Below are 20,687 nucleotides of genomic sequence, written 5' to 3' on the forward strand. Positions count from 1 at the left end.
ATTCCTTCAGTTTTTGTTTGGGAAGACCTTTATCTCTCCTTTTATTCTGAATGACAGACTTGCTGGATAAAGGATTCTCAGCTGCATATTTTTTCTGTTCATCACATTGAAGATTTCCTGCCATTCCTTTCTGGCCTGCCAAGTTTCAGTAGATAGGTCTGCCACTAGTTTTATAGGTCTCCCTTTATAAGTTAAAGCCTGTTTATCCCTAGCTGCTTTCAGAATTTTCTCTTTATCCTTGTATTTTGCCAGTTTCACTATGATATGTTGTGCAGAAGATCGATTCAAGTTACGTCTGAAGGGAGTTCTCTGTGCCTCTTAGATTTCAATGCCTTTTTCCTTCCCCAGATCAGGGAAGTTCTCAGCTATGATTTGTTCAAGTACATCGTCAGCCCCCTTCTCTCTTCCTCTTCTGGAATTCCTATTATACGGATATTGTTCCATTTGATAGCATCACTTAGTTCTCTAATTCTCCCCTCATACTCCTGGATTTTTTTCTATTTTTCTCAGCTTCCTCTTTTTCCATAATTTTATCTTCTAATTCACCTATTCTCTCCTCTGCCTCTTCAATCCGTGCTATGGCCACCTCCATTTTATTTTGCACCTCCTTTATAGCATTTTTTGCTCCTTATTACTATTTCCTAGTCCCTTGATTTCTGTAGCAAATGATTCTCTGCTGTCCTCCATGCTTTTTTCAAGCCCAGTGATTAGTTTTATGACTACTATTCTAAATTTTTGTTCCATTATATTGCTTAAATCATTTTTGATCAATTCGTTAGCTGTCGCTACTTCCTGGAGTTTCTTTTGAGAAGAGTTCTTTCGTTTCATCGTTTTGTGTAGTCCCTAGGATGGCTCCAAACCTTAGTCCCTGTGCTGTCTGGAGTAACTAGTGTTGGTGGGTGAGGCCGCATTCAGACCCGATGTCTGTCCCCAGCCCACCCCTGGGGCCATAGTCAGACTGGTGTGTACCTTCTCTTCCTCCCCCCCCAGGGGCAGGACTCACTGTGGAGTGGTTTGGCCCTGTCTGGGCTACTTGCACACTGCCAGGCTTGTGGTGCTGCTTTGATGGGATCTGACGTATTAGCCGGGGTGGATCCACAAGGTGCACAGGAGCGGGAAGGGCAGGCTCAGCTCACTTTGCTGTTGGTGGTCCCCTGCGGGAGTGGCCCTGCAGCGACTGGGAGGGAGGCAGACCCCTTGGAGGGATGGATCCACAGAAGCAGTGTTGGGTGTTTGGGCGGTGCAAGCAAGTTCGGTGAGGCGGGAACTGGTTCCCTTTGGGATTTTGGCTGGGGGATGGGAGAGGGAGATGGTGATTTCCAGGTTCTTTGTTCTGAGCTGAGCTCTGTCCCCTGGGGCTCAACAACTCTCCCTCCCTGTGTCCTCTCACCTTCCCTGCTCTCTGAGAGCCGAGCTGTTGACTTTTAACATTCCAGATATTAAGTTCCCTTGGCTGTCAGAACTCACGCAGTCTGGCCCCTCCCCTTTTGCAAGCCAGACTCCGGGGCTTTGCCTTGCCAGGCGGGCTGCCCCTCCGCCGCCCGGCTCCCTCCCACCAGTTCGTGTAGCGCACACTGCCTCTCCGCCCTTCCCACCCTCTTCCTCTTCTTGTCTATGCTTGGCTCTGGAGAGTCCATTCTACTAGTCTTCTGGCAGTTTTCTGCGTTATTTACGCAGGTGTGGGTGGAATCTAAGTGATCAGCAGGACGTGGAGAGCCCAGCATCCTCCTACGCCGCCATCTGCTCCCCAAGAAATGGAAATTCTTAATTTAAATGGATATTTCACCCATATTTTCTTTTTTGGTTATTATTTTTCTGTTTTGTTTGCAGAACCTTATTCTAGCCCAAGCCCTGAAAATATCTTCCTATAGGTTCTTATAAACATTTTTTGCCTTTTATATGTGAGGTTTTAATCCACCTGAATGAATTATTATAGACAACAATAACAGTGTAGCATAATTATTATTATTATAAACTTAATATAAAGCTCTATTGTAACGCTGTTTGACAGCAATAACATAGTCCAGGTTTGATCTGTATCCTAACTCCTCCCACCCAAAATAGAAGGGCTTTAATAGACTTTAATTCTGATCATTCCTTCCTCAACATTCTATCTTGTCCATTATTTGAGTTATGTTCTAGTTTTAAACTCTAATAAATCAGGCATTATTGTTTTATATAGTTAATGTTTATATATAATGTTTCACTAGGCATTACACTTTTATATACATAATTAATATAATTTTTATATCAACATTATATATATATATATGTAATGTTTTATATAGATAATGTTTCATTGATTTACACACAGGCTTTTTAATTTCTTTGTTTTCCATTCTTGCATCTCAAAGCACCCTTTTATAATTATTTTCCTTTTTCTGGAAGATCATATAGGATATTGTAGGTCATTGCAAAGTATTTGTTCTCACTCAGTGAAATGGGGAGCTCTTGGTGGTTGCCAGGAGAGAAATGCATGATCTGACCTATGTTTAATAGGATCGTGCTGGCTGCTCAGTCATAACAGGGGTGCAGACAGAGCTAAGTGGGCAATCGGGTAGGAGGCTACTGCATCATCCATGAGGGAGATGATGGGGGATTAAATAAGGGCGGTAAGAGCTGAGGTAAGAAGGAGTGGACTTATTTGAAGGTGAAAGCTATAGTATTAAAATATAATTATGCTACTTTTCTCAAACACCTTTACCTAATAAGATATAAAAAATAATGCTTGAAATTTGAGAAAAATGTAATATTCAAGAAACACATAATAGGCTTTCTTTTGACAGAAACTAAGTAGTCAAAGTGACAGAAATCTTTTCTCTTTTGTCTCAGCCGCTGGAAACAGCAATAATTGCATCATACCATATGCCCAACCGAGTATGTTGGCTTTCTAGTAATACTTGTTTCATTTAAACATATTGCCCAATTTTGTGTTATGCTTAATCACAACATCTCCCTTGAATCATTTGGCCATGTCTCATTTGTTACACAGGTTTGCATGCTCTGTGTCCTGAATATTTTATATTTTAAGGTGCGACTCCTATTTTCACCAAGACTTAGGGTTTCATCAGTAACTTTAGTTACTGGGGAAAACCATCAGCTTTCTTGAATAGGGACAGAGACAACAAGTGTGTTTCTGGAATTAATGTGTAAAAATCCAGTTCTGGAAAATAGGGAGTTTCCAGAGGCAGGTGATCGGAAGAGTACATGGAAAGAACAAAGAAAAGCCTAAGACTAGATCAGCAGGAAGGAGAACAACGTTATGACCCAAGTTAAGGTATTTAAACAAAGACATTCCAGTTCTTAAGCTAAGAGAGATGAAAAAAAATACTCCACTTCTGCTGCACATGAGAATGTGCTGGGAGACATGTGACTGTGTTCACAAGGGAAGATTGAATTAAAAGAAGAAATTGGAATACAGCATTAACTTTTCCACTCGTTGTCTAGGATTCTTGATGGTTGGGTTATTTTCATTAATACTAAGGTAGCACATCGTGAACTTTGTGAGCTCAGTTTTCAAATGGGGGGATCTCACACCTTCAAAATGAATGTGATACTGGAGAAGCCTCAGTCACTTCCTGATTAAAAACTAGATAAAACCATTTGCCAAGATTGTGTGGGATGGATAACCAGCCAGCAATTCATAAATAGCTGCTGAGTGAGGACCCATAATGGCACAAACAGTGTCCTGGGGTAAAAACCACAGACTTAATCAAGAACGAATGAACACAGGTGTAAGGTGAATCTGGTAGTTAATACCAGAAAAAGCAGTAGTAGGATCTGAAAAGATAAATGCCACATCATAAATGGGGTTTATAGTGAGAATCAAGCAATCAAAAGAAGGAAGATTTGGAAACATAAACATGTTCACAGACTTATTAAAAATAAGGGCCCACATTACTGAACCAAGTGGATACAATGGAAAGAATGAGGGTCTGTACATACAAGGCCCACATCAACTTCTGCCTAACAGATAAATAGTGTGCTTTGGCTGCCTTTTATCCTTAATTTAAGACGTTTGAAACCCTGGCCTTCAAAATTCTAAGACTTTTGGCCTTTCCAAGAGGTTATCTTAAAAGTGGTACATTTCCAGACGCCTGCCTGGCTCAGTCAGTAGTACACGAGTCTTGATCTCGGGATCATGAGTTCAAGCCCCATGCTGGGCCTAGAGCTAACTTTTTAAAAAGTGGCAAATTCCCTATACATAATAAGTACTCAATAAATGTCTATTTAATTCAACTGAATTGCATGTTATAACAAAATGTCGGATAGATATTATAGGTCAATGGATGATTGACAGGAAGGAAGGGGAAAAAGTGAGAAAAGAAGGAAGAAAAGAAGGAATTAAGAGAGTTTTATTTTCAAAGTCATATTATTCAAAAAAATTTTTGATTTGTCTTCTACATCTGAGGAAGAAGGCTTTTGTGGAAGAGTAGATAGAAGAATCACATGTTAAGAATTATTTGCAAACTCCACTAGAATGCATTTGTAGAATGAAGGGTCACTGGGGTGCCTGGGTAGCTCAGTTGGCTAAGTGACCGACTCTTGATTTCGGCTCAGATCATGATCTCAGGGAATGTGAGATCAAGCCCCACACAGGGCTCTGTACTGACAATCTCTGTCCCTCCCCCTGCTCTCTCTTGCTCTCAAAAATAAATAAACATAAAAAAAAATGGTTAGGGTATAGCAGAGGCAGTGGAACCTAAACACAAGAGAGGTAAGGGCATATCTCATGAGACATTGTAGACTATACTTTTTTTTCTCCCCCTTCCCCCCCCCCCCAAGAAAGCAGTCTTAACTCCTAATAGCTTTGGTGCTCTTTCCCTCTGGTGCTCCTACAGGTTGTGAGATATCATGCTCTGGTGACTTGTCTACGATTACACATAATGGCTTTTTAAAGGCCTTTTTCTACTTCCAGGAAATGGGAATGGCCTGACAATGAATATTCCATGACTACTAATGAGTTCCTTCCCTCTTAGTATTGAAAGAAAATTACTCGGAAAAGGAAACGCACTTATCCTAAGCAATTTTGTCAAAAAATGATACTCATTTGAACTACTTACTCATACAAAGATGCATGTACCACTCAAATGCATTAGGTAGGGCTAGTGATGGAAAAGACCTAAAAATAATTATAATCATTAGCAATATTATCGAATCTTTGTGACACAAACACCATAATTAGATGTGTCTCTGCACAAATTCACTGACAAAATTTTTAGTCAAGTAGTTTCACTGGTGTGTAAATAAAAGACATTTCTTTCTGGTTCTTCCATGCACTAATACAAGCTTTAAAAATCATTCAGAAATTTAGAGCTCAAGGACAGTGAATATCATACTTTCCTGATGTTTCTAGTTGGAGTAGATGAGTGATATTTTAAAAAAGGACAACACCTGTTGAAATTGAGAAACCTAGTGTTCCTGTTGGTTAAAGGAAACAAAGCTTTATTCTATTGAGGTTTCTCTGCCAGACACTACTGCTTTGTATATGGAAGTGAAAAAACATCCCATGAAGATCCACTCCTTAGAGATTTCTGAAGGTATTTCAGAATGAATGAAAACTTTCGTTAAGTGTCCATGAATACAAATAATGTTTTAAATTAAAAACAGGGAATAGGGCACCTGGGTGGCTCACTTGGTAGGGTGTCCAACTTCTGCTCAGGTCATGATCTTGCAGTCTGAGTTTCAGCCCTGGGTCAGGTTCTTTGCTGACATCTCAGATTCTGCTTCAGATTCTGTGTCTCCCTCTCTCTCTGCCCTCCCCTACTCATGCTTTTTCTCTCCGTCTCTCTCTCAAAAATAAATAAACATTATTATTATTTTTTAAATACAGGGGTATCTGGGTGGCTCAGTCAGTTAAGTGTCTGACTTTGGCTCAGGTCATGATCTCAGGGTTCTTGAGTTAGAGTCCCACGTCAGGCTGTGCTGACAGCTCAGAGCCTGGAACCTGCTCCGGATTTTGTGTGTGACTTTCTCTCTCTTCCTCTCCCCTACTCCATTCTGTCTCTCAAAAATAAACATTACTTTTTTTACATATATTAAATACATTTGGGAAAGTTCTATGTTGATTCTTATTTTTAAAATACAGATAAAATAAAATAAAATACAGATAAAATTGAAAGCAAAGGCAATACATCACAATGCAGTAATACACTGAAGAATAATTAGTTATTTCTTAGCTGTGGTATGCTTTTAAAATGACAGAGAGGGTTTGGGATAAAATCAAGTAGAATGGAGAAAATGAATCTATGATGTCTTTCAGATAAAGGAAAAATTATGGAAATATGACCAATTATTCTTTATTCTTACTAAGAACAAGACAAGGAGGAATGTTACATTCCAGTGGGGGCAGTGGCGTGGGGGATAATTGAAACAGAATGGGAAGAATCTAGGACAACTAAGCTTAACTGTTTCCTCCACTGGGACTTGTCTCCATAAATGAAGGTCAAACTGTTCAGGCAAGTCAACTAAAATGACAGCAAAGATGTGCAGCCTGGAGCTCTTGTCAAGCAGAACAGATATGACACTATGCTCATCATGAAACATGAACAAAGAACTTAATAAAATGGTGAGTAGCTGACAATGAGGCTGGGGGCTTACTTGTTTTGTATATTATTGAAATACATTCCTCTGGAATTATATACCTTTCCATACAAATCTTTTTGTGAGGTTTATCATGAGGTGACCATTGTGGGGTCCAGAAAATGGAAACAAAACCAGAGAAAGCAAAGAGTAACCGTGAGTGTGTCAGGTGTAAGATCAATGAAATTACTAAAAATCTTACCAAATGTTCTTTAGAGGGAAGTGAAACCACATAAGAAAATCTGGGTTGGAGTAAGAGCCTTAATGTAAAAAAAAAAAAAAAAAAAAGTTGTACTATATTATATGAAACAGGAAATTATGTAATATATATTATATATATATATTGTGTGTATGTGTGTAGATGTGTACATTTATGTATATACATATATGTGTATGTGTTAGTGAATCCCCATTGGTGAGCACTAGGTACATAGGACAGAAGGAACACATTTATTTTCATGGACCTTTATTTGATATAAAGCAGGAAGAAGTGAGACTCTACCCCACACCCCAACAAATGCATACTCCTCCAAGAGCCATGGTAAAGGAAAATCACTATCTAAACACAGGGCTCATGGCTGAGACACTTTTTGCTTGGCAGGACAGAAAAGTAGAAGGAAAAACTGGAGGTGGGGGAAATAAATGGGAGTGTGACAGGAGGGGTGTGTGAAGAAAGAAGTGTGGGCAGAAGGAAAGAATGATCACAAGATGGGTATCATTTGCTTTAGGGAATAAAACTTGTATCAAGCAAGATATGCTCAGGTGGGTTTTGAGGAAGTTCTGGCTATAATATGTAATGATAACTCCCTCCCCAAACCCCATATGCCCAGGAATCATTCAGAGAAATCTCCATCACTCATTAATGCTTTTGGTGTTAAACCTGTGGTATTTTTTCCTCAGTCACAGCCATGGCTTGTTGGAAAGATCACAGGTTGCTCTCACTTTGCCCTCTCTCCCTGTCAGCAGTTCTTTCATCCTTGGGCGCCTCCTTGAAACAACACACAATTTAAGTGTCCTTACAGCACAGGGAATCAACCAAATCTGTACACTACTCCATTCCTCCTGAAGACACAATAAAGATTTCACACTAATCAATATATCGTTTTCCTTATACTTGGATATTTATCATTATAAATAACAAATAAAGTATTTTAAATGTCCCACATACAATTTGATGTTTAATAAAGAATTTACTTGTGGGGCGCCTGGGTGGCTCAGTTGGTTAAGTGTCCAACTCTTGATTTCAGCTCAGGTCACGATCTCATGGTTTCTGAGTTTGAGCCCCCGTGTCAGGCTCCGCACTGGCATGGAGCCTGCTTGGGATTCTCTCTCTCCCTCTCTCTCTCTGCTCCTGCCCTGCTTGCACGTTCTCTTTCTCTCAAAAATAAATCAATAAACATTAAAAAAAAAATAAGGAATTCAATTATTTAATTTAATTCTATGCTAAATATTGCATGTTAATTCTGGAAATGAAACACTGAATATTTGTGAAACTGCATAATTTCTGAGATGCAATTTCTTTGGCAAATAAAACAGCTACAATTTAATCTAGATTTTACAAGGTTTTAAAAAGTTACTTCAAACTTCATAAATAGTAAGTATGATGGTAAATGTATATAAGAAGTATGATTTAGCCATAGATGTAATTACAAAATAAAGAAGTAACTACTCTTTATTGCTCATAAATTTTAAAAATTAAATATTTTTGATACTAGTTTACATAGAATTTCCCACATTCAGAACCAACCTATTGATTTCATTGAAATGAATATTAACTGTGCAGAAAATTAGAACTAGAAAAATGATTCATAGTTCAGTAAATTAATCATTTTAACCAGATTTTTGTTTGGGTATTAGATTAGAACAGATTTAGTCAATTCTAACAGAAACCTTCACTTATATCCCCCTTTGTAAAGTATACAATTAATTTATGTTACATACAAATACCTTAACAACTTATCAGTTGGTTATATGACCTAATTTAGAGAAAAAAAATTAAATTGTTTGAATTATTTCAGACTACAGAATTTAAAGTCTAAAAATGAATGTTGCCTGGAAGATAAGCATATTGAGTTTATAAGACAGTAGGAATTCTACAGGGGTTCCGTACAATCATAGGTGACTTGGATTTTTACAAGTCAAGTGCTGGTTACTGGATAGTTTAGGAGAGACCGATACTGTGTCTGTTCTGCATGATCACTATATTTAGGGGTCCAAATAACAAAGAGGTGTTGACATCCGAAATAGGTAAAATCAACAAAGATGTAAAAGACCCTAAAACTCAGTGTTATCATTGTTCATTGAGAAGCTATTTTCTTGAATTCCACATTCATTCAGCAAATTATATTAGCATTTGTTATGCAAAGAAAGTGTATTTGATTGTATGATTAAAGCCATATGTTCTTAAACCACACAAGTAAGGAACTCTGTTGCTCAAGCACGGCAACGCACACCTATAGAAAATGACAATGTTCCCTTCCTTCGGCCCTCTCCTTCCCTTATGCCCCTCTACACTTCCACTTTTCATCTGTAAGAAGCACTTACAAGCTTAACTGAAAGTTGCTTTGTTTCTAATATTTGATCCATTTTCTGATAAACTTTATGAATCAGAATGCTTCCAAGCCGCAAATAAGACAACCCAACTAAAAGTTGCTGAAAACATTGACATATCCACTTCACAGAACACAAGATCTGAATGCCAAGTCATTTTTAGCTTGTCCCCTATGGTCTAAGATGGCATCACAGTCAAATACATCATATGGAAGTGGAGAATATTCTTCTGTGTGTTCCTTTCTACTAGAAAGGAAAAAAAAAAAAACCCAAATACCAGACATCCTCTCAGGTTCTGTCTGTACTAGGCCCATGTCCTCACTACGAGTTGCTAAGAAAACAAGTAGCTGATATGTTCAGCTATTAGAGTGGGAGACCAGCTTTGGCAGGAAAAAAAGAAATAGGTGGGGATAATGCTGCAGAATTAGTAGACAACTCACACCTCTACTGGCTATGTCCAAAATTGCGTATATTCTGAGAGCCAGTATATGTAGAGTAAAATAATTACATACAATCAATGGATTTCTCTATGTGAAATCAAATTTTATTATTGTATATAACAGGTTTTCCATTGGTATAACCATTTTTACCATCAAAAAAGATAAACATGTTGTTGAGTTGTATTTGATGCATACTGAAGTCACAGAAGCATAGACTTCATGGAAAATTCTTGTACAACACAAAAGAAACACCAGTTGAGATGAGTTTGATATTATATGAATGTTATTTCATGGATATTTTGTATCATTCAGCAATTCTGTTTGATGTTACTCTTGCAATTTACATAATCACTTCCCCCTGCTTTCAAATTAACTGAGTCAATTTGTTAATATTTTATATCAAGACATAGCTTTTTCTAAAGATCAATATTGAATCTAAAGATTAATATATCCTACAGGTAATATAATAAATGTCACATGTATCAATAGATCATTAGTGCAGTCAACTTTTATTGAATATGTTTTTATGTGTCAGGTACTATAAGCACTTTGTATTTCTTAACTCTTACAACAATGGTCTGGAACAGGAAATATTATTATCTCTACTTCACAGCTGAAGAAATAAGACACAGGGAGAGATTTTATATCTCACAAGTACACTGTAAGCAAATGAAGGAACTGGGACTTGAACTCATGCAGGCCTGGTTCTAGATTACAAGCTTTTAACCACTACAAAATTCTATACCAATTTGAGAGTACTTTTCTGATTTCTGGTAACTTTCCAGCAGGCATTTCTTATCCTAGGACCGGCCCAGCTGTGCATTTTTCCTTTGGGTTTCAAGAGATACCCCTGTGAACTTACAGTCAATAGTTACTTGCTATCAAAAATGCTCCGATAAAGATGGTAAGAAAGACTGTACCAAAGTCTGCTTGTATCCTTTGCTGTGCCCTTTTTAAACCTTAGTGCAATAAATAGGTATTCATACTGAGTTGGGGGTTTTCTCCAGGAAGAATATATTTAACTCAGAACTAGAGAGAACAAATAACTCTTCCATTTCCAGAAACCAGCGTAGAGTCAATCAAGAGTGATGCCTTCTGGGAAACAATATAAATCAACTGAGATTTCTTTTCTCAAAACTTCACGTTGTTTAGTTGCTGAGAACTGTGAGAGACCCATAGGGTTTGACAACAAAACACTGCCACTGCTGTTTAGAATAGAAGCTTTGTGCAAGGGTCTAAATTGGACATGTCAGTCTTTTTTCAATGAGAGATCAGAATCTGGGTAAAGTTTCAAACCTTAGAGATCAGTCAGGTTTTGGCCCTGGCAACAAGTTTGTTTGATGTGCTTGAAAAAAGAACTGTAATTGTTTGCCTATACTTTTCTCAGAAAAAAAAAAAAAAAGACAAAGTTGATGGATGCCAGTTATCTCTGGGCTCCTAGAAGACAGATTCGGGGAACCCAATGCATTCATGATTGTAACTATGGACTCATTATATTTAAATGCCTAATCCTGGGTATAGTATCGCTTTTAGATAAATGATAGAGGAGAAATGGGAACCTGGTTGTATTCAGATTGACAATGTAAAGCATAAATATGATTTCTCAATTTAATTGATAGCAGGTTGCACCTATAGCTATAGTAAAAAATTCCATCTGATACCTACAAAAACTTAGAGATTATATTTTGAATTAAGGCATTAAATGCCAAGCAGAGAAGTTCTAAAGAATTAATAAAATAGCTATAAAAATGCCTCCCATAGAAGGCACTATGGCATCACAACTTAGAATACATTTGTGAACAGGATTCCTAATGAGAGAAAAAGTAGAGTCAATAGGAACAGTCCTAGAAACCTGCATCAGTAACCCAGAGGAAAACAGTGACTGGGAAATATGGCCAAACATGAACATAATAAATGCAGATGGCCACATTTACATTTGAGCCTGCCAGAACGTGGTTCCTGCCATTTTAGAAACTTCTTCATATTTTCTGTCTCCCATCTCAATTTGGAGGACATAAAGTTATTTGAGTCAAAAAAGAATACAACTGATTCTCCATTTCTTTCCAAGATTCAGTGCTCCATGAAGATGCCTCTTGAAAACAGAGTTCCCAGCAATTATCACCATCCATCATTGGAAATGTTTACTAATAGCATAACACAACAGCCAGGACTTAATAAACGTGTCCTCACTTGGTCGGATTAGCAGCAACAGTTACAAAGTCTCTTCAAACTGTAGCTTGACAAGCTACACAATCATCATTGAAAAATAAATTTCACATAAGATTTTATTTCTTTTCCAGATGTGAGAGAGAGTAAGAGCTCTAAATACCCCCATCATATCTTTCTCTCTGACTTTGACTTGGCCAAGTCTATAGTTCTTCAGTCACATACACAGTCTTGAAAAGTACTTTGATGCATTTTGTAAATTATCCTGTAAATACTTTATTATTAATTTTCTTTTGTGGGGTGAATAAATTAACTCATCTCACAATGTCTGTGAATTACTGTAAGCTCTCAGAGAGCAGAGACTTGGTCTAACTTAGTAGCATTTTATAGCACACTGTCATGTATGGTCAGAAGATTACTAGCAAATTCTGGGTGACATTTAGGATTTGTATCATGGTTTATAAAGCTTTTTTTTTATTCTAATCTAGTGATTAAGCATTTTTCTCCTTCACAGTTTTTAATTTTTAAGCTCATTATAGACATGTTATGACATTATTGACCACCCAATGTAGAGTCTAATGAAAACTGAGAATTTATTTTTTGTGTCTATTTTTCCTTAATTTTTAAGTGCATGTAAAATTTAAAGGAAAGGCAAGCCACATGGTTTCATTCATTTGTATTTAACTCATGAAATGTTCCTTTCCAGGGCTCTTTGAAGTTCAAGGAGATTTTTAATAGCCCATTTAAGCCTTTTTATCTCTGAACTAGGATTGCATTTTGCCAAGAATAAACAAAGACAAACGCCTAAAGGTTAGGGTTCAGCTAGAAATTACAAACTCTCATATTTTCCTCCATGTATTTAAAAATTCAAAGCAAAACTTTTCTTCAGGACCAACTGGACAATGAGCAATTGGAGTGTCCTCTTTCCTAGATGCTATTCCCTTACATCTATAGGTGTGATTTTCTTTTTATCAACAGTATTTTATAGGTGATATTGCTTCACAATATACTACTGGAAATCTAAGAAAGCTGTTTTGTTTTGGACACTCCATTAACTGAAGAGAATATATAATTTTATTTAGTACATAGTTTAAAACTATTATTTCTACAGGGCACCAGGGTGGCTCAGTCGGTTGAGCATCAAACTCTTGATTTTGGCTCAGGTCCTGATCTTACAGTTTCTTGAGGCCAAGCCTTGCAGTGGGCAGTGCACTGACTGAGCTGAACCTGCGTGGGATTCCCTCTCTCTCTCTGCCCCTCCCCAGTTTGTGCTTTCTCCGTCTCTCTCAAAATAAATAAATAAACATTAAAAAATACTATTATTGTTATATTGTAAATGTGTTATTTCCATAAATAGGTGCTAAGGATAAAGAGAAAACAATCCACATCAGCAGGGAAGATGGTCAATAAACAAAAGAGTAAAGATCTAACAGAGGTAAAGCACCTTGTGCAGGACATGTTAAATTCAAAGATCCTTGACTAATTAATTGCAAAGTATTAATCAAAATTTGCTGTAAGATATTCATTCAACTTTCCTTTGCTCTTGCTTAATCTATCACTTATATTTACATCCTTATACCTCACCAAGTTATCATTTTTCTATCTATATTAGTCCAAAAAAGATTAATGGCAGCACCAAACTTTCCATGAGTGTGTTTCTTCATTAGGAGAAATAACACCACATGTTTATATGCATTGGTGGATAGGAGGAGTTATGGCCTCCATGTGTCAAAATGTCAGTGGTATGAATGGCAACCTCAGCCATACAGTATGAAGTCTTATTGGAAATAAAATGATCTAGTTAAGTTGCATTGTCTTATTGATGTACATGGTCATGACAAGTAATTAAATGATAAAAACATACTCAAAGTAAGTGCATCTGATACAAAAAAGAAATGAGAAATGAATTGGAAAAATCATTACTTTGTAAGTAATAGTAGGTTTGCAACATTCCATAATAACCACGCAATTATGTAATGGATGGAAAATATCAATCACCTGTATATACTACATCTAAAATTGAGTCAGCAACAAATTTTTATTCTTATCAATACAGTATCTCTGAGGCTTATAAGGAAATTTAGCATAATTAAACTATGAGTATTGTTGAGAAATGTAAGTAGATATGGAAGAACTCTTATGTGACATTTTATAATCTGCATTTTTTTTAAAGATTTAGAGACACTACACAAACATTGAAATTCTGTAACTTTTGGAATGATACTATAGCAGCACTGTCTCTAGTTTTTCTCCCTTATAAGAGTATCAAAAATGGTGTGTTCTCAAATATAAGACTGATTTTCCAACATGTAAAATGTTTTCACACATAAAATATAAATTATTATATAATTCCATATATATGTTCATTTCTATTATCAGATAAATGGTAAATTATAATGCAATGTATATTGGGCTCTGCTACTAAGAAAAACACAGTTGAAAAATCCTTGAGCGTATAAGCTCTCTTTCCTTCCTGATTATAAAATATAATATCCATATTTTTATTCATTATTTTATCTTTATTTTCCTCTTCAATATTTTCAGTTTTTTATAGTTTACTTTGCAGGATATCTTTTTCTCTAGCATAACATACCAAGGCCTGGCTCTCCCAGAGAAAGCAGGTGTGCACATACTTTAGGAAGTACAGTCTTTTATGGGCTTAACCACATGACCAACGTGGTTCTGTCAGGTGCAGAACAGTCATCTTTTTTTTTTTCTTTCTTATTTTTTCATCTTTATGTTTTATTGTACTTGCATGAAGAGACTTGGAGTAAAGCAAACATGCTGTTGTCTGTGGACCTATATTTGAACTCTTCTGTTAAGAAAAGAAAATGTGGCCTCACTTTCTCAACTACTAACTCCCTAGCAATTTCATGACACAGAATAAATTTTGAACTCAGAGTCCCCAAAGTGGACCGATTCTCTGTTCTAAATGAAAAAATGTGATTCATCTCAAGATACATAGGTATATAAAAGTGATATCAAAATGATTTCTCATCTTAGTTTATGTGAGCTATTAACATCAGAGAGTGTACATTCCAAAGGCAGACAACTATGCAGAAATGTCAAATGTAGGGGGCTAAAAACCTGTCAGACAACTCTGGAACCTGTAGTCCTCTCTAGAGCATCAAAGTTTCAGGAGTTGAAGAGTAAAGGAGGGGCATTAAAAAGGATTCAAGAAAATTGTTGGTATGTTCTGAGCACCAACAATCTCTTCATCTCACTACAAGACTTGTGACAATGACTTCAGTGAAACCACTTAGAGATTTTTGTATGTATTCAATAAAGTTAGGAATATACAGGTGGACTCGTGTCTGAGATCTGACTGAGAAATTTAAAGAGATGCAGAGTTATTAAATGCTACTGCATCAGCTGCAACATGCCTGATGAAGGTCCCGGATCACTTTGCCAAAGCGGGTTTAGTGTAGCATGGGGGAAAAATCCTGATAGAATTATGTTAAGATGTATCTGTTAAAATAGATTGGCATGGAAGTATAGACTGTGAGTATAGACAAATTCTGGGATGAGACTCTGTACGGGGTGCAGAAAAATGGGGCAGGGAAGATGGGCTGGTGAAAAATGGCCTTTTAGTTTGTAAGGAGTGTTTTATAGGAATAATCCAGTATGAAAAAATGACTTAGGAGAGAGAGCACATATGTGATTGTAGGAACAAAGTCTTTGGTATGCTAAAAGAGATGGGATACAGTGTATAAGAAGAGTGAATGACTTTTGATAGATTCAGGGAGAATCCATCCTTTGTAGGAGGAAGGGAAATAGAACTTTAGGAACAAGTCCAAAATGCTGATGTCAGCTATAAGACTTAAGATTATTTTGCCCTTATCTCCAGCCTTATGTATTTGATTCTTTGTTTTCTCTGCAAAAATGCTGACCTCTTTTACTTGCATCTACAGTACCTCATTGTTTTGTCATCGCAAAGTCTGCACACACATTCCCACTACCTGGACATGTGTGCTCCACGTAGGCAATGACTGTGACTTCTTTCCTTCTTCCCTTCCCTCCTTTACTTTTTTTTTTTTTTAACCAGAACATTTATTGTGCAATTCATCAACTAATCATTGAAATCCTTAAGATGAACTGGATGTTGCAACAAGGTTCTCTTGCGTTTAGGTGTTGTTCCTTCATGAAATCCACGCCTGAATCTGCGGTATACAATTTTCAGGTGCCTCATTCGACCAGTCGAGTGGCATTTTGTCTTTTAGCCTTGGCACTCCGGTTATAGTTTCTCTTCCAGTTGGCAGTATAGTCACATTTGCCACAGGTGGACTTATGCAGGTGGTATGCCTTTGAGCCACGGCAGTGGCACAATGTGTGATTCTTACTTCTCTGCTTTCCAAGTGATGATGCCCCCTTCACCAACTAGTTTCTATGGATGAGACCAAGTTATGCCTTTCTTATGACAATGCTGCATCCTATAGTGGTTGACATATATTCTATACTTAATGAATTTGCTGACTGATCAACCTCTTGCGTGGTGAGTCTAAGGGAAATTCAACCCTTAGTTTATCTTTAATCAAGTCTCTAAATCTATAAAGCTCTTCGAAATACACATTTAATACAAGGAGAGCAATTACACTGGTGTTCATTAACACAAAATTTAAGGTGAGTGAGCAACCACTTAGGGGCAGAGAAAGGCAGGCACAAAACAGAGGATAAATAAACTCAATGAGAGAAGAGGTACCAATAAAGATCTGAGTCATTGGCTCATGTTTGGCACAAAACTGGCTTAATGGAAGGAATAAAGTCACCCTGCTCTCTAAGGAAAAAATACAAATTTCCCCACACTCTGTTTTCAATTGAGGCAAAATAACACTGGTCTTTTCTTTTTTGTTAACCTGATCATGCTTCAGACTTATGCTCAATTTAGAGAACTTGATTACTCTTAAATATGGTTTGGCAATAACATTTTCCATCTTGCTCCCATTAACTGAGTATCTGCTTTATATTATTTTCCAAATTTGTTTTTAGAAGTTGAATGCCAACCAATTTCCAATGTAAATATTAATTTTTTGTTTTCCTTCTGTATTTCTGACATAGCTACCTTTTTCAAATTGTTCCTGAAGAATCATTAAGTGTTCAATCCATATTTTTTGCGTATGTTATTTTTTGAGAACTTACAACATAACAGGCATTTTTTTTCTGGTGTAGACAAGGACACAGGGCATTTACTTCCTGCATAGTGACACAAATAGATATATAACTAATTATTATAAAATACAGTGGAGGGTAATCAGAACTACTGGAAGACTATAAGTGGTGTACCTTTGGAGCACAGTTAAAAGAATAATAAATTGTCTCCAATGAACTGAATAGGGCCATAGAGAACTTCTGGTGGGGCCTGTGCTCAACACGGTATTCAAGTAGAAAGAAAGGCATGAGTACCAGCACCGAGGTACAAAAGTGTGCTTGGATAAGTGACTTCTCTGGTGTGACAGGAACACAGTGCATATAAATGAGGAAGATTAAGAACACGAAGCAGGAAAAAGAAGCTAGAGTCAAAGTGCACGGGACACTGAATGGCTTTCTAAAATTTAAATTTTTACTCTGTATGTGATAGAGTGTAATCCAAATTTGGATTTTGAAATAAGACTAATTTGCAAAAATGGGTTGAAAATTTGGGAGCAAAAGAGCCCAGTTAGATAGCCAAGGTCAAGGAAAGAGAGATAGAAAGATCTGAACTTGGGAGAATAGAAACACATTTCGCTGAGCTCCTACTAGGCACCTGGCAATGAGGGAGATGCTTTTAAGAACTATAGAAGGTTTGAATTAAAACTTGCAACACTCTTCTGACTTAAGTACTTCTAATGAGAGAAATAATAAAAAGAGCAATATTGACCTGCTCATTATGTAAGTGCTCTTCATTTAATTCGTTTAATCCTCCCAGCAATTCAAATAGAGGCCCAGAAAGGTTAAATAACTTGCAAAGTGACATGGTTTCTAAGTGGCAGAACCAGGATGCAAACTCAAAGAGCACAGTTCCAAGACTCTTTCTTTTAAATCTTTGCTGCCTGATAAAGAGAAAGTCAATATACTAGGCCCAAGACTGTACGATATTATGGGTTGGCAGTGAACATGCTGGAATCACTGAGGATAATGTAGGATAGGGAGTGGAGACAGAACTTGCAAATGAGATACAGAGTTCCTTTAAACTGATTTTTATTCTTGCTATTTTGTTATAAATTTGAAAAATAAAACTATTTAATAAGTTTTAGCTTTATAATTTATCTTTCTACTATCCAGCATAGTGTAATGGTTAGGAGTATGAACTCAAGAGACTTGAATGCCTAGGTTGAGTTCTGTCTTTGCCAGTTACCAGCTGTGTGACCTTCAGGAAATTATTAACTGCTCTGTGCCTGTTTCATGTCTTTAAAATAGGGATATCAAAGATTGTCCATCTCAGTGTGCAAAAGATTCAATGAGTTAATATTAATAAAGCACTTATAACAGTGCTTTGATTACACTATAATTAGCACTACAAGTGTTTTTCTAAATAAAATTAAAATACCAACTAAAATCTCAACTATAGCATTCACTACCATTAAATAAAATTTTCATTTAGTGCAAGAGAATAAAAATTCTCTATATGTATTGACTTCATTAATATATAATCTCAGGGGAGGGGGGTTATATCTTAGTTAAAAAAAACAAAAAAACAAAAACAAAAAAGGAAAATCCAAACAGATAATTTCTGTTTTTTGATTCTGTACTGACTTTTTCTCTTCCTGGGAGGACCTAGGAATATCTTACTGGTGCCTAAGAAGTTTAACAAAAGTAAACCTTGTATACAAATACCTAATATGCTAAACATAAACAGGGATCTGATGAATTTCTGCAAATATCCTTCAGAGAATAAGCCTGAATTACTCATTGCTACTGGATTGAACTTTGACATTTTATGATACATAAGTAAGCACATTATTTTTTCTTCAACTATTAACTGCACAGAGTCATATTTTGCTTTGCTGAAAATGAAAAATTGAATAATTTTACCTTATGAAATTCTTAAGCATATCCCAATCTCAGCATGTTTGGGGAAATAACCTATACATAAAATAACCTGACAGAATTTAAGTGGAATTTTTGTTCCAGAATGTTTATCCTTAGACTTTGATTCAAACCAATAGGCATCATAATCTCTAAGGTTTTTAGAGTAAAACAATCAGGTTTTGTGGTGAATTCTTGCCTGTTTAAGCGGTATATTTTTAGAATCTATTGTCAAATTTAGGACAAATGCAGTAGATCAAGGGTGAAACAATCGTTGTGTGGAGAATGATGGTGTAAGTCAAAAAAGCAAAGTCCTCATTTTTTTCAAATTATTTAGAATGGTCCTAGATATTATAGATTTATTTTTTTTCCCTCCTCAGTGCATTTCCCTTGCAAAAAGAAGCTGGCTTTGAATTGGTAAATAATTCAGAAAAGAAAACCTTGGATGAGTTCAATGAAGTGCTAACGTAGCTTACCTGTGGCCCCGAAAGGATGAAAAAGGGGTATTAAAAAATCAGCTGAGAACACTGACAAGGTGCCTATGCTTATGCTACAAAGAACTGCTTATCTACCCAGTTGATTATTTTCTTCCACAAGTTTCCAGTATCATGAGTCCATCCAGCACTTTCCAATTTTCTCTCCTAGCATAAAAAAATAATCTACTTGAGCTCACCTACAGGTTAATAAATATTCCTACCAGTTTTCTTTAGTAAACAGATAGGCAGAAATCTTATGATAGTTTTCAACATCCAAAAGATGAGATAGCACTCTCACATGCAATCACCTTTTAAACCGAGTCTCAGTGTGTGTCATTACATCATCCACCATTTGATTGAAATGTATATATTTGCAGTGAAGTCACTAATTTTTTCTAAACAAAGTTTTGCTAGAAATATTCATTTTTGAAACACATTTGTTTAAAATATTCTACTGTGAGAAATGCAGCATCTTCCAAGGGATAGATTCTGAACTTGTCCTGCCCAGTCTAGTTTTAAAAGTTGCAGCCTTTGGTTAAGCTGATACTGGTGTATGCTGATTTTTATTCTTTAAACAATAGAGACTATTGGTCATTTTGAGTTAAAGATTAAAAGATTTTATTTTCACTGATAGGGAATGCTTCAGGGCTGTAATTAACATATAGGTAGACATGAGAGGAGAAAATATTAAATACAAAGAATTATAATCTCCAATCTTTAGCCTTCAAAGTTGGATGGATCCCAAAGAAGATCCCTGACTAGTAAGGTAGATCACTGAATGGATATTTTGCTGCAAACAGCAAAAGCTTAGAGAGTTAAATTATCCCATGTGAAAAATAAATAGTCAGGGAAACTAGGGATGTAGATAGAAACCCCAGAGGATGTTCTTAGCCAAGAAGGGCTAAGTCTGCAACCAGAATAAGAGGATACAAAAGATGTAGCAAGGGCTTTTAAAGAATCAGATGTTGGGCAAAAAGAGAGTTTTAAAAGGGTTTTTAAGTTTGTTTTTTTTTTCTATATGTCCTCTAACCCTCTCCTCCATTCTCTTGCATATTCAGAAAAATCTTGACTCCCTGTAACAATGTTATTTTAAAATTTTATTTTACTTGTTATAAAGGTGTAATGTTTTTTCTCCTCTTATTGACTAAGTTATTATTTATAGACAATAAAACTAATTTTAAGTGTTGGGGAAGTAGTGGTGAATAAATGCTTTACACTTCTTTGCTTCCACCTGGGATGAGTCCAAAGAGCCACACCGGCTCTGGAGCTCCCCATGGATCAACCCAAGCACTGTGACTGAATTGCAGTTCAACTTTTTTTCCCTGCCCAATCCCGCTTCCTTCATAGCCATGCAGGTGTGGCCCAGTGTGTGCTCTCAATAAACTTCCCATACAGAAATCTCTACTGCATTTTGTTTCCAGGAATCCTGGCCTGAGGAGTTGGCATTAGCAAAGGTTCTAGGGAGCCGACT

The sequence above is a fragment of the Lynx rufus genome, unplaced genomic scaffold (genome assembly GCF_022079265.1).
Source record: "Lynx rufus isolate CCGP_SWC_20201006 ecotype Redwood Valley unplaced genomic scaffold, mLynRuf1.p SCAF_4, whole genome shotgun sequence".
NCBI lineage: Eukaryota > Metazoa > Chordata > Mammalia > Carnivora > Felidae > Lynx > Lynx rufus.